Genomic DNA, 15,485 nt, shown 5'->3' with positions numbered 1-15,485 from the left:
TTGAAACAGATTTGCGGATAATGATGTGACAGTACGCATCTTATAACTGGTACATGCAACATTCGTAAACTGGTTGACCTATACAGTTTGAACCTTGTACCATGTTCTTAAATGCATATTGACAGGAGCTGAGTGACCTGCAATGTCTTCGTGACGGCCACCTGTCCAACAGCGCCCACCCGATGGCAGTCCCGTTGCTTCCCGTTACTAATCGAATGTATACAAAAGTGATCTCGCTTCGAATCTACACGTAGACATAGTTTATTCGTAAAATAATAATTTAAACAATAAGAAAAGCGATGACTATTTTAATCTCTTCTTCGGTTCTGTTTCTCTAGATTTATCGTATTGTACCCTCTAACCTGGCAGGTCCTCCAAGAAATTCGGGAAGTTCAAGAGAGACAGCGGCACCAAGGAACACTTATAGTGGTCTAGATTTAGGTACACCCCCGTCCCTGTCGCCGTAACGTCTTAGTGGGTAATGCATCTGCGTGCTAATCGTAGACACACGGTGTGCTCAAAGTTTGAACCCGGACATAGACACACTTCGTTTTGTGCCGTCTGATGGAATGCCTAACAACAATACAGGCGGTAAAACTCGTTATATAGAGGTTTGAATGCGTAATGACATCTGAAAAATCAGGAGTCGCTGGAGTCGTTTTATTTGATAGCGCCACGCAAAATAAAGAGAAGTTACAATGCGAAAGACGACGACGACAACAAATTGAAAGGTCCTACCCTGAAGCCGGAGAGGCGCAGATCCGCAATTTGGCAACTCAACCACTCCTCTAGGTTTTATAGTATTACGATAGGTTTCCCGAGCTTTGCATGGGCCCTTCCGAAAAATCACGGTTCGCTCTTCGCCGTATGGACCCCTTAATAACACGGGGGAGTAGATATCCGTTGAGCTTAATGGTAGTCCGACACTTGGACTCCGCAGCGGATTATTCAAAGAAATGTCTTCGGTTGAACGAGACAGTCCATGAACAGCTTTCCTAAAGCTCCTAACCAAACAGAGTATTCAAAATTGAACACAGGCAGGCACACTTTGGTTCGGGGTAAGCTCAGCCGCCTGAAATGGTGCAACATCGGACGTAAATCTTTGAAGCATATATATTTCAACAGTGGCATCAAGACCTGTCGTAGAAGGGCTAGCTGAGAGTATTTTATGAAAAAAGCACACAGACCTAATCCCGGGCGATATTGGCTCGACAGTTTTTTTGAAGTTTGCAGAGAGAGCTAAATCTGTCGAATAGACAACCATTGTGCCATTAAAGCCACGCATATCCGGTAACCGTATGAGCTAGCTTAAAAACAGCAAAATTAACAAACAGGGGAACTGATCTTTCAAGATACTTAGCTACAAAACCACATAAGTAACTAAACATATTAACTCTTTCTATACATAAACAAAGCCTTCCTCTGACCTTCTGAATACACTGAAGTACCTGAAACACTGCTCTCGCCTGACATTTCTTCTAATGAAGTTTAGTAGTTTTTTTTTTTTTCCATGATATTCTATCCTTGCAATGTTCCTCATTTCTATGTAAAATCGCTGCATCCACAGGTTGTATTCAACTCCACCGGCTATCAGCTCCTTCGCATCATACTATTTTTTTTTTTCTTTATAGCTCACTAAAGCAAGTTTCGATAGTGAACAAGCTACCGGTAACGGCTAAATATATCCTAATTATTACAAAGCTATTTCAGTCCAACGGAAACGAATCTCATGTGCATATACACATAGTGGCACTGCACCGACAAGCAAGGACGGTTTAACTGTGCTAAGGCTGTGGCACCACTACTATCGTGATGAAATGATTGTCACCACCGAAAGGAAAAACAGGCAGGCCAGTCGGCCGCAAAAAGGGTAAGAGAAGTCTAACAGACGTCAGCAACAAGGAAGCGTTGTATATGGGGTTATATAGGACAATGTCGGCATGTTTGTAAACGTCTCTCCGGTAGGTATTTAGGAAAGAAAGAGAGGGCGAAGCTGGGGGGTTATGGGTTAAGGCCGTGGAAGAGAATTGTAGACCGAGGGATACAAAGCATCATTATTGCTTTTGCTATCACCATCGTTATCGCCAACGTTGAATGAGATAAAGGGATGGTGCAAGTCAGCCCCTACGATTTCTATTTGGATGTAGCTAGCCGTTTCTGTTGACATGACACGCCAAGGAATCACAAAGGAGAAACGTACAAATGAACCATTTGGTTTATAGGAAGACCTACTGTCGTTGTAGGACTAAGCAGCTACGGCCTTTCTCTTCCTTTTCGTCCAAGTCGCCTTCTAATGTTTGTCTCGTCCTAACCCGAGACGCGTTGGTTTACCTCGTAGCGATCCTTGCCATGGCTGCATTGCGGAGAGGAGCCTGCCGATCATCTACGGTTGGACTATTGACCCGATGGCTCATCTAATATCACTAGTCAAAGTATAACTAAAATAGCAACAACTACTTTGTACTAACAATACAGCCAGCCCGTGAACGAACGCCAGTTTTCGCAGCTCCAGTATCTATTTTATCATCGGCTATCTGAAACGTTTGCGGATGCAGTACACAGACGGTGTTCATACGATATGAATGCTGTTTAATGATTGGCACCCGGCCCCGGTGTACGCTCGGTTTGTGTACAACCGATCCTATGTCATTCTGCGTACTACTGCAGTGTCGGAGACATAACGAAATGAAAAGAAAACAAATAAAGAACATTCTAGTCTGTCGGAACCGGAGTAGGTTGCTTAGTCGCTACTGTTACTTAAGCTAGGGCGGTTGTTTGGGTCAGAAAAAAACCTTTAAGCAACATAGTGGATTTTGTTGTTGTCGTCGATCCTACCTACGGGTCTTGCATGGTTTAGCAGTGGCGAGAAATTAACTTCCTATTAGCACGAGAAAGGATATATTGACGAAAGTGGTAAGGCTATGATGTGGGCCTAATCGAAATGGGTTGGGAAGGGAAAAGTACGGACGGAGGCACAGCGAACGTGGCACATAATGTGATGAAAGAACTGGAATAGGTCAAGTTTGTCGTCTTTGACCTACCGAGCGTCAAATCGCTATTTGGTCTTCGATAGCCTATCGAGACAAGCAATGGCTTGCGCATCGTGGGTGTAGCATGTCGATGCGTAAGTAATGCTTGTATAAGAAGAATGCATGAGTGAAACTGACCATCTTCCAGCGAATGTTTATATATACGCAACGATTTCAGCGGATATAGTGCCTAAGTGGAGAACTATTAGTGTTCCATAAGTTGCAGTTTGCTTTTGTTGTTGTGATTTGTGATGTGGCGATCCTTGTAACAAGTCGAAACTTAGAAACTTAGTCGAAATTTCCCATACGCTGCGCGCTAATTTTTCGAAAAAAAAATCGTAATGTTCGAAGTGTATCGGCAATGTTATACTAAAAATAGTGTACGAATGTGCCACCTGAGATACACCATGATCCGACCCTAAAGTGAGCACTAGAATCAATAGCTTATTAGTAACTGGAGCAGTTTGTTTTCCTAATTCCTAACTAACTATAATATAGATATTTTAGAAATATACACGTGTCAGAATATACATTGTGTCACAGTTTACGTAGTCTCATCAGATCTATTCAGGACTAAGGTGTCACGAAAAAGCATCGCTTTTTAACGACTATTTCAAGTTTCTGCCAACTTATCGTCCCTCTACCGCGACCCTCCGCTTGGTCCAAGCGAGAAGGTCCCGAGGGCCGTCGCATCATATTTTCCACGAAAGATTTCTAAAAGTCTTTTTTTTGCAAATTAAAGCGTGAAAAAACGGTACAATTATTAATATGTGAGATATAAGTAAGGTTCACCTTGCAATGGTTAGCTTCTAGCGAGTCAAGCAGGTGCCTTGAACCTTGTAATATCTGTCCGGATGTCAGGCTGAAAACCATTTATAAAGCATGCCCTCTCGCTTGCAACCCTCGCGCCTTCCCGCTTCCGACCTTGAAAGGACAAAAATGCAGCACACCAAAGAAGCAAACTGAGAAAGCACGGATTCCTGTAAAATGCGTTTTATTGTGAAAAATTTGGCCCCGTTTGATAAATTGGCCTGTAATGGTCGAGGAGATCACATCTTGAGTTTTTAAATAATTTTTAAAACCTACAGCTAGCTAAAGACTGATTATAGGCGATGTCGCTTTTCATGGCGACATGAATACGATATAAATCATCAACCCCTCTAAATGGCCATTTGTTGGCTTCTTCTGATGCCGCAAAGGCTCCTTGACTATGCTGAGTAATGCAGCAATGGTGAGCGCTCAGCAGTGTCATTAGTCAAAGTAGGGCTTTTCGTCATAGTATCAAAATTTCTCGGAGTCAATATTGCCGGATTAAAAGCCCCTTGGTGACAGGGAATGGGCACCAATCTGAAGATACTTTAGGAAAAACAATAATGATGCTAGATAAACAATGACACGGTAAGTTGGGTTCGGAAATAATTTGTGTGAAAATAATTAGGGGTCGGTTGATGAGCGGATTGCGATTTCTTAATGGGTGACGAAAAGGTAGAAAGGTGTGGTTCAGAACGCTTAGTGATATTCATCAAATTGGATTTTGAACCGGTGGCTAAAAAAGATCAGGTCGCTGGTTAGCCCCCGTTAACCGAGGTGTACATGCCGCAACATACGCAACGTATACGATCGAATTAATGAAACTACAATGTATCGTTGTCGTTCGATACTACTGCAAGTCGTAATAGTTTAAAATGCGTCTAATATGGGGCAGTCGTATGAAGTCAAGCTTCTCGACTGATGCTTTTGCCCCAAGGATACTCTTCGTTTAGTAAACGCCTTCGTTTCAGCCGAGTTAGTGTAAATGAGATTTATCCATAGAAAATTATATACTATTGACCCAGGTCAAATGTATTATTGAGTGCCTCGTTGAGCGCAAACAACTATGCAACAAATAGCCAAAAAAAAGGTTATGATATCTCCAAAAAGAAACCACAGCCAATAGAAGGCCTGTTCATGGAGATCTGATATTTGATGTTTGTTTTCGAGAATCTTAGGTCAACGATCGGGTAATACTACGTATTTATAAGATCTCTTTATATAGGATTTATAATAGAGAAAAGCAAAATTCGATCCGTGGTTTTGTATACTACCAATTAAATCGGTCTTCGCCCTGCAATGCCACGCCACTTACTAAAACTAATCATGGTACGAAATAAGCATCATGTCTTTTTAAGTAGATGAATTAAATTTTTCTAAATGTCAACTTCTCTTTATTTTTCAGTTACTTGTATATTTCTATGAACAATCTAGAGGCGTCCTTCCAAAGGCCCGTTCAGGTTGAGGGTAAGGTTAGCGGACTTGTATCTTGACAAAGTGAAGTATACGCATTCGACTGTGGTCAGCCATATTCATTCGACAGGATTTACTTAAGGACTGAGAGCTTTAGTGCTCTAAAAATTGAATGAAATACACAAACAAACGTTACTTCTTAACATCTCACTTGATACCAAGCAACATGCAGCCGTAACGAACAACTCTTATACAGAATCGTTACGGGTTACAAGAAGTGATATCTCTGCATCAATATAAAGCAGACGAACGGGTGTATGATGCCAGGAACACGTCTGAGCCCGATCCTCATTTGAAAAGAGAAAACGAGTTGCGTATGACGGAACGGAAAGGGCCATATAAACTATGAAGTTCTTGACACAAATAACACAATCGATCAGGAAGGATATCTGGTCCAACTGTATCGAGTAAATCAGGATATCTATCCAACGGAAAACGTCTGACAGAGAGAATAGGATCATCTTGCTCCCGATAGCACTTGATCACGCGTGGTGGTAGTCGCTCTGCAAAGGCTTGAGTGTTAGGCTCCTACGCACCATACTCTGAAGACCTCGTGCTGACGGACTACCACAGTTCTCCACAGAGTTCGATTAGGACGCTGCCTTTTTAGGTACGAGAATATATTTTTGACTAACTTAGCAGTTACGTGTGTCTTGATGCTTAATCAATCTTCAATAATCGTAAGCTAGGAACTCGTACACCGATGATCTCGATGCAAATACAAAGCAGATCTAACATACAACTTATGCCTTTCGTGCATTGCAAGCACTCAGCTTGGCTTAATTTGTTGAAGATCAAATTTTCGTACTCGATATTATTGTTTAGAAACAGCAAAAGATGGAAGGCCGAGGAGATGGCAAATGCTCACTTACATCAGCATCAATATGTGTGCCTGTCAAAATATTGTGTATTAATATGTTGACACAGACGCGATGCTCTCGAAGCTCATTGTTCACTTTAGCGCTATATTTAAATAGGCCAATTTGTAGATAAGTCTTGTCTGTCCTAATTTACGACGCTCATATTGTTTAGTGTGGAGAAAAATCGTATTAAGGCGTTCGCCACGCAATGGAAAATACAAGTCGACACTAAAAAACGCAGCGACAAAAGCGTTATGAAGGCGCCTTACGGTTCGTAATTCTACTACGAACCCCGGTGAGGCAGTATCCACAATCACCTAAATTATATTTAGCGTACTACTATATCATCTTGAAGCGATCGCCTATTATATATATTGGCTCTTCCACTCGGATCAGAATCTAGGCTAGATGGCTATGATGACTAGTAGTAAATGATTTGTGCAGGTGTTCACACACAGATATTCAGCTGCACAATTAATAGACTGTGCACTCTGATGAGTATTTATAGGTTCCGTTATGGTAGAGCTTAATACTGGTAGAGAATCTTCAATGATTTAAACCATGAACATCTCTGCCAGTACAACAATTACAAGTCCTAAAAATGTTATAACAAAAGATACACGCTGAAATTATCCGACACAGACACAGACAACAGTGCCTCTAATAATGATTTTCATAAGCTGGATTGTAGCATTGTATCAAGGCATCCCTTCTAAATTCGAAAGAATGCTCAATATTTACCAATATTCCAAATGTTTTTTATTTTACAAAAAAAAAAAAACATTAGAAACACTTGTAGAATTATCTTTGAGGCATAACGATCAATAAGTCAACTTATAGAAGAACTAGCCAGGAGAGGAAATACAATTAATTTATTATTAACTAAACAAACATAGGTAACGCTGGCAAGTACATCCGTAGGGAAAGTACTAAACTGAATTTTAAAAAAGATTCTAAAGAACGTTCTTATAGATAAAACCGGTTAGGTGTAAGTTAAAATACCAAAAACCTTAAATGTACAAACAGACTAGCTTATAAAGAAACCCCTGGAGAAATTTATCGATTGTAAGAACTACCTTTCCACAAAAGAGGTCGAATCGTTATCGAGATTTCCAAAACGATCGCGGCTAAAATCAGCTAGCCTGATTAGCATCTAAAGTTCTCCAACGATTTCTATTTTGTAAAAACGTATTTAAACTTGCGAGCACCAATGGCGCTCCCAAAGCCCCATTACTCGTGAAGTGATGAAGGTTACTTAGAATATATAACGGGTAGAGACCTGAACGGAATAATATTTAATGCCTTAACTAGGAACCTTGTGGCCGTGAATTAACTGGCCTATCCGCCCCGCCTTTGCGGCAGAGCATACGGTTAGTTTAAACCTCGCTGTTTTCTCAAGCGGAAAAGCTTGATTTGCAATTACCCAGTACGTACACGAAGTTCAATGAGTTCGCTTTGCAAATATTTAATACAAACATAGAAAATTCCAGCGAATAGACCTATGTTGATCTAGTTTCAGACTGGATAAAAATTGCACGAGTACCCTGTCGAAAGCGCATCTCAACGAAACCTGTGTATATTTAAGTAGTAGGATAACGATTGGTGAGACACGGTACTGACCAACCTCATCTAGATTGTTGGCTAATGAAGGCGAGAAACCAGGTCAGCGCTGGACGATTCTCGCGAAGCCATTTCCGATGACTTCGCCTTGAGTATGACAATGTTGACATTTAAGTATTGTTCATATGGGCGTTCATTGTTTTTTCTAACACGACGTTTAGACACGGAGCTGCTATTCGATACGCTACCATGTGGCGAACCATTCAAAGGAGCACTATAGAATTGCTAACCATCATGGAGAATAAGTTGAACTAAGCGCACTTGCGTCCACCCGTAAGTGTCTATTAGCGTGCTTGAACTTCGTAGTGGTCCCCTATGAATATGCATTGCATGTAGTATATTTAATAAGGTTATTTTCATTTTCAGTATAATTAAAAATGCGGACACGATGCGTAGTAGGAAATCATACCGCATTTTTCAGAAGCAGAAGCAGAAAAACAGAGACGTTTGCTTTTACTATTCAAGCTGGACTTAATTTGCGGTAAGTCTTTTGGATGACGTCCGGTATACGGTAAGTGCTTCCAACTGATGACGAGCAAAAGAGTATATTAAATTTACATGAAAAGTAATAGGCAGTTTTGTTCGAGGCTTTGTTTCAAAACAAAGACGCTGAGCCTAAAAATAGCCGACGGACTCATATAGGTTAGAAGGCACTTGCTGCTAGTCCTAAAACATGCTGTTGATAGTGGTGTAATTTTAACACAATCAGAGAATTTTAATAAGCAAATATCGCAGCACATAACAATTTCTATATGACCGTGTGGTAAATCCACTCCAGAGTACTAGCATACTTGTACGCGTAGACTCGGTTAGCGTGAAGCGAGAAAACGATACACTTCAACCTTCTATCTTGGTCTTTTTAATGTCACGAACTCTATAATAAATCTCATAGAATATCATGACGCTATACTTTACACCGCTCGAGTTGATACAGACAGAAGGTAGAATAAAAAAGAAAAAAAAAACAACGTCTACCGTATACGCAATACATAGATCATATAAGTTATCCAAGTTGAAAAAATTTCAGAGGAGACGTAGAACTATATATTGGATCAGTTACTATTGATTATCTAAAGATTGCACAGTGAATGTAATTGGACTGCGTATAGAAGAACCAATTCATCGTAGTAATAAAAGGCACTCTGCTAACTACTGACATTGAAGACGACACTAAGATTTACCAATAATATAGCGGAATTTTACCCAACTAAAAAACATTCAGGACAACATAACAATAAGACTATATTAGTAATAATACTACGGAAATCTTAATGGCCAAAAAATAGATTCACCTTCAGTACTTTTATGTTGAGCTTTTCCATTAAACGGCTCTTCAGATTCGTATCGTAATCAAAATGATGTTCCTCCTTGCTGTCCTAGGATGGGCAAAAATGATTGTACCTATCGGTAAAGCCGATTACATGCGGACACTGAGCGGCTATATAGTAGGGAAGAAATAACGCATTAATCAGACTGTACGACGGCAGCTTCGTCAGCTAGAGGTTGCTTTCTGCTGAGGTGTTGTACAGACCTTTTTATTCGAACGTGTCCCCATTGGACAGGGGACGAGGATGTGATATAGAGCGTGCTGTTTCTCCGGGCCGCTCTGGCTTCGATGATTTTGCGATTGGATAGCTTTTTTGCCATGTGGAATCGACCGTTCTAAGGTGCGATTATGACAATCTTCGAAGGGCTGTTTGTAGAAAATCTCGGAGTATACGATGTAACGACGCGTAGATAAATGGCAGCAGCGCATCTGGCAAATACAATGAAATTTTTATCGCCGCGCGCGAGCACATTTTTACAGATGTAGTAATTAGTTTCGACACTGTCTACAGCCTACAAAACTTCAACAAAAACTTTTCTAGCCTAAGTCGTCCCCTTATGGACGTTCGAATTTACTCATTCTGTCGATGGACGAAGCAAACGGTTTTCATCAATCAGGATACAGTAGCTCATTTTAATTTATCGAATAAATTGTAGCAATTTGTCATGCGCCGCTGAATTGAATTAAATGGTCCACTTTTTATACATTTTAGGCTAATAATAAGAGTATTCAGCCTGCGGTACAACACGACAAACGAGAATTCATTTACTATGAGTGCTGAAACCCTCATTATTTTAGCAAGCTTAATGGAAATTAGTAAGTCAAGTAAAAATAAGCTATTGTAAGGTTTAAACGAGAAAATGTTTACATACGTTATTCTTGAAACAAAGTCAAGTAACGATCGTCTTACTAGTCACTAATCGATGTAAACTGGGTCGGTCTTAGAGAAAACGTCGAGCTTCAAGCTTTAAAGGAAATAAGGAGAAAAGAAGTAACATTTCAGCGTTTAGTTTCAAGGTATTTCATTTGGATACGTGAACGCCAGGCAAATTCACACTCCTTGTCGTGGATAGCAGTACCCAGCATATCGATTTGTCAAGTAAATGATCAACCAGGACTAGTCATTGTGTTACGAAACGAAAAAATAGAGGGTGATTGCGTTAGTACTATTTACAGCTTCGAGAGTCAGTCTTCGCAAAACCGAAATCTTGCTGAAACAATTGAAATATGCCGTACACAGTATGTGGTTTCAACAAGGGGATGTATTATATCAGTATTTGAATGCTAAGGACATCCTGTTTGCAGTAGCTGTCCTACCATTGTCGTTGGTTCAGAGCTTATTTACAAAGAATAGAGCAATGACTGTCTAGTCGCTCCCAAGTGACATGACCTTCAGTTTGACCGCGATATGCGCATAAACCTATATCTGAACTGATAGAACCTGACAATGACATGTATGACGCCCAGCCGGCAATTGCAATGAGCCCATATATTGCATATGTCCTTATTATATAATGTCTTATTAGAAGCAAACGAAGTTACGGGTTATCAAGTACGTTCAGTCGTTAACCTCAGTAGATTCCTTACACTTAAGTACATCATGTTTAGTATCAATTGGGAATTCTCAAAATCCGTTCAGGCGTTTCTCTGCCGATACAGCTACCTAGCGTTAGGTGGTTCCGAACGTCTGCAGTAGGAGGCGGCCCCCTAGACGAAGAGAAAGATGTTCCATTTATCTGCGCATATATAAACTTTTCCTTTACCGAATATTTATAAGATAAATAAATATAGGCATATAAAAAATAATAAATAAGAAAAAATGAACATTTTTGCCGAATATCAAGCTAGCTTTCCAAAACATGGCCTCTGTTGGCACCCTGTCAATAGAACCTACTAGAACTGCACACACAAATAGCGAACAAGTCCTTTCTAGTAATGGATAGTAAAGGTACGAAGTGAGGAAAGCTATCGAGATCACCTATAATTATTTGGTTGCAATACCGATACTTTTTAGGAAAGCTAAAATCACAAACACGAATGTTAATGATCGTGGTCTTTCTGTTTTTCAAAGGGTCTGTATTAGTCTGTTACTTTTTCGAAGTTAAATATTTATTTCAAGAAAAAGCTGTGCGCACTATAATGAGATCACGTCTAAAATTATGTAATTATCTATATTAATTAGTGTGCTGATTAGACTTATTCAATGCTCTAAAAATGGTCGTACTTTTGAGAATTTTCAATGGCTATTTAATATTTTTTTTTTTAAATTTAACAAAGGCCGTGGTATCGAATGCTCTAAATAGTTTATTATTACATTCCTATTAGAAGAATAGGAAGATAGAATAGATACATATTCAAGGAACTCTGAAGATCTACCTGATATTAAAGGAGAGGTAATAAAAACGACGGTTTAGGGCTTTTCAGCTGAAAAAGGTTTACGAAATATCTACTGTATACTTGTTTTTCCCAAGATGTTCATTTCGTTGCAAGGGAAAAAATTACACGAGCCAGTTATTATCATTACAACAAACAATTTCGTTAACGTATTTTGTTAATATTTAAAGTAACTAATCAAAACATATAGGCTTTATCCGCCTCTATATTGGATTCCAGCTAGAGCTGAGAAAAGGCTTAAAACATGCAAAACCGATCGCTTAGTCGAAATAAAGATATCACTGAGGCAACCGGTTACAACAACTGAAAATAACTGATTTCGGCCTATAACGTAGAAGAGCTTGCATTTATAGTAAATATTTAACAGAAATACAAGTGAACTGGACCTGTGAAGTAGTACCAGCGCGCGTACTACACTGTATCTCAGTCAGGCCATCGCCGCTACTCATTGCATTACTAACGTTTGTTTCCGACAGCTTTTTCTCTTAATGCGAAAGTACACAACCGGAAGGAGCTGCGGATAATAAAAAAACGCCAAGGAAAACTACAGAGTACTTTTCCGCGTATAAATTTTTACCCTTCTTTCCAGGTCCGATTTTGTCTAACTTTGAATCTCATAGAAGTTATCAGAAATATAAGAAAGCTATAGATTTTAATGCTCTGAGCTTAATAAAACAAAAAAAAAAACCTGTTTCTGTTTCCGAGCAACCATGGCGCTTTCTAAACAAAAAAATCTAGAATAAAAAAGACGCTTTAACTTGTGTTGTTTGACGTCGGAATACGGTTCAATTCTACGGTGTCTCTTCGAAGCCTCATGGGTTCTAATGAATGGTCGTAGAATTCTGTGTGCGTCATTGCCAGTGATCTTGTATGAATCAGATGCCGTCCAGATGAATAGAGCTGGTGAAGTCAATTGCAATTTCGTCGTATTTTCGAATATATACGACGGAAGAGGTTAGGTGTTCGGTCCGTTCTGGGAATTTTCGTAATATATGTATATTATCTGTAAAATATTCGATGATTTGTCAACGGGCTGGCCTGTAAACGAGGACACATTCAATGAAATTTTATCGACGGTACTGGGGTAGCAGGGGCTTTATTTAAAAGAAAAATGTAAAAAAGTAGGCTTATACCGGATCGTAACTGAATAGGACGTGGCTAGAGTAGCACAGATGCGTAATTGTTAAAAAAGAAAAGCAAAACTCAAATAACTGGAGTTAGAAATTGTGAAAATTGCTTGCCCGACGCAATTTTGACATACAGTTTTTGCGCCACGATCATTTGATCTGTAGATCCTAGTTGATGATTTATTTGGTGAATTTTCTCTATGTAAGGAATATTACAGGTTGATTTGCTCTTTACTCAATAAGATGATTACCAGCTAAGAAGACCTTTATCAAAATAAGATATTCCCTTCTGATATGATTTGCGGAAGTGATACGCATTTTACGATATCGATATTATAATGTTTGTGGTTGCGTCATAAACAAACAAACAAACAAGACTTCTCGGGGTTGACAAGTTCTCCGTAGATCACAGTGATCAAATCGACGAAGTAAGAAACCCACAGTGCCTTCGTTGCCAAGCGGTGGTACATTTTGTATGCGTGTTTTTTTTTTTTTGTTGTTCATATCGAAACAGCTCACGCTAGTCAACCGTTTAGGTAATTAATGAGCCTAATTTTATTTCGATTTCAAAGTTTTTCCAGAGTGAACGTTGTTTATCCGCGGGTCGCTTCAACGGACGTAGTTATAACAACAGGAGCAGTCTGAGGTAACGGTGGATACTAAATGAGCAAATACAGTTACTACAATGCAGAAGATTCGCGCTTATCACAATGGCTGTTTTTGGAACAATTATACCAAGTTAAAGGTGAATGTTGAAGAATATATATTTGGCCTTTCAGCTGTAATCTTTTTCGCAGAAAAATACGTTGTACTTGAATATAATAGATTAACACTTATTTCAGGGTTTAGCTTCCTCTTGATCTCTATATTGATGCATATATATAAATCCATTTCGAATTATATTTACATCAGTGGCATCAGGTGTATTCTCTGCGTTTGACTGGAATATCGTACAACGTTTCGATATTCGACAAGTCACGTGCGCCAGGCCCGCCTAAGTTCAGGAAGTAGTTTTAGCGGGCTGCCAACAAGGCAATCTATTGAACCGGCTCCACAGACAAAACGATCGTACCATAAAATCGGCAATGTCATGACGCCCTGGAGCAGGCCTTGCCACGATTTCCTCCCAATTGAATTGCTACGACAAACCTGTGAATGGTTTTAACGCCCAGTGTATCCATGGTTTGCGATAACGGATATTCATTCTATCGGCGAGTATCGGGGGGGGGGGAATCAGCATGATGGTGCGTGCAAGACGCTCATAAGCTGGCTGGAATCACGCATGGAAGCTCCCATCACACGCCCCTGCACCAATACAGAACGCAATCTAATGAATTTTACCAGTACGAAACTAAAGGCAACGTGGCCGTGTACATGGGGTATGCATATTGGGCATATCAGGAATGACTAAAGAAATCTGTGTACATTAACGTGAATATTGTGGATTGACGCGACCACGTCTGACCGACTCAATGAATTACAATCAAAAGACGGCTTTCTCACTTGATGCTGTTGTTGTCGTCTCTGTCATTTAGGTCTATTTCCGGATATTTGTAGTATCGAGTGTTCATCACTGTGTCATAATCTGTGCGTGAAGAGCCTTATGATATTTCGAGGTGCTCTTTTGAGGCGTCTTCAGTAAACATAGCAAATACATTAGGCAACCGACATGATGCTGCAAAACATGTAGCGGCAATTGCGTTACGTCGTAGGTAGCGTATGGTAGCTAGTTCTACCATTGGATACTTGCTCCCGCGCAATCTTATAGTAACTTGCAGTTTAACCATATCCATCATCTACCCTTTTTTTCGATTATCTTTCTCACAGCTTCGACGGAGTGACGGAGTAACGGGAGGTAAATCTTGTAGTGAGTCCTGTCTGACATCACATTCTAAGTAGTGTGTCCCATCGGTATGTCTGCCAGCCATATTATTTTTCGTAATCATCAATATTTTTAATTTTTCCTGTCGGGAACTTCGCGTTCAACTGATGGTAGTGCGGTGTGGTTGGGGGGCAATCTAACCAAGTGAGTGAAGCTGACAGTGGCACACTGAAGGTCAATGTGAGTACTCTAGGTCGGACGAACGCTCAATCTGTTCATGATTACAAAAATGGGGTTGTAGCTTCGAGCGATTGTCGTCGCATTGTCAGCTCCTAACAGAGAAATGATGCAGCCCAACTTGGGCGGCTTGCTTTTGCACGCAAGGTGTTCACGTCCATACATTTGTGTAGAGCACTATATTGCTGATAAAGTTGCGTGCATCATACACTGAGCTAATAAGTAGAAGCGAACAACATGGCTGTTTCAGCACAAAAATTGCTTCTTAATCTACAGTCTTCTGGTATCGCTATTATCCAGATTTGTGGAATAGGATGGCAGCGCTTGATGTTGGGGAGTAGATTTGTTGCAATATATCCGTATAATATATGTTGGTTTTTTGTAGTTATCAGTGCCCTTATGCTTGACATCGATCCTACAGCAACGTAAGTGTAAAGCAACGCGGATTAAATGGCTGAGAGTCAATTGTTAGGCATGATGTATTCTAGATGTAGGGATTTTTTTTTAATTTATGGTGATATATATATTAGATTGTGAAGGGGTTGAACTTCCTAATTTTTCTTCAACCGGGGATAGGTGCGAGGAGGAATTTGGGACTGGGTCCTACCTTCAATGGATTTACTAAGTTCAGAAATGATATTGCTGGCCTTCACAGACAACGCAATTCAGTCGATTTTCGAGAACCGAACTAAGCCATTTTTGAAAGGGGATAACGCTTAGGTAAATGTAAATTTCCTTGCCAGTAAAGGTTAAAAGGGCTATTTTCTTTCTTTAAAGCCTGAGGTA

General features: G+C 40.0%; 1 protein-coding gene and 1 long non-coding RNA gene across 3 annotated transcripts in view; one reads left to right on the top strand and one right to left on the bottom strand.

Annotated features, from left to right (window-relative positions):
* LOC111267364 (uncharacterized) overlaps window positions 1-15,485 on the bottom strand; it is a 49,838-nt gene that overhangs the window by 29,349 nt on the left and 5,004 nt on the right. The window lies entirely within an intron of this gene.
* Window positions 5,422-13,719, top strand: LOC111267365 (uncharacterized). The gene is made up of 3 exons (XR_002684570.2): window positions 5,422-5,922; window positions 8,159-8,273; window positions 13,213-13,719. It is a non-coding gene; the product is annotated as an uncharacterized LOC111267365 (long non-coding RNA).

Source organism: Varroa jacobsoni, unplaced genomic scaffold (genome assembly GCF_002532875.2).
Source record: "Varroa jacobsoni isolate VJ856 unplaced genomic scaffold, vjacob_1.0 scaffold_1176, whole genome shotgun sequence".
Lineage (NCBI taxonomy): Eukaryota > Metazoa > Arthropoda > Arachnida > Mesostigmata > Varroidae > Varroa > Varroa jacobsoni.
This window is presented reverse-complemented; position numbering and strand designations above follow the sequence as displayed.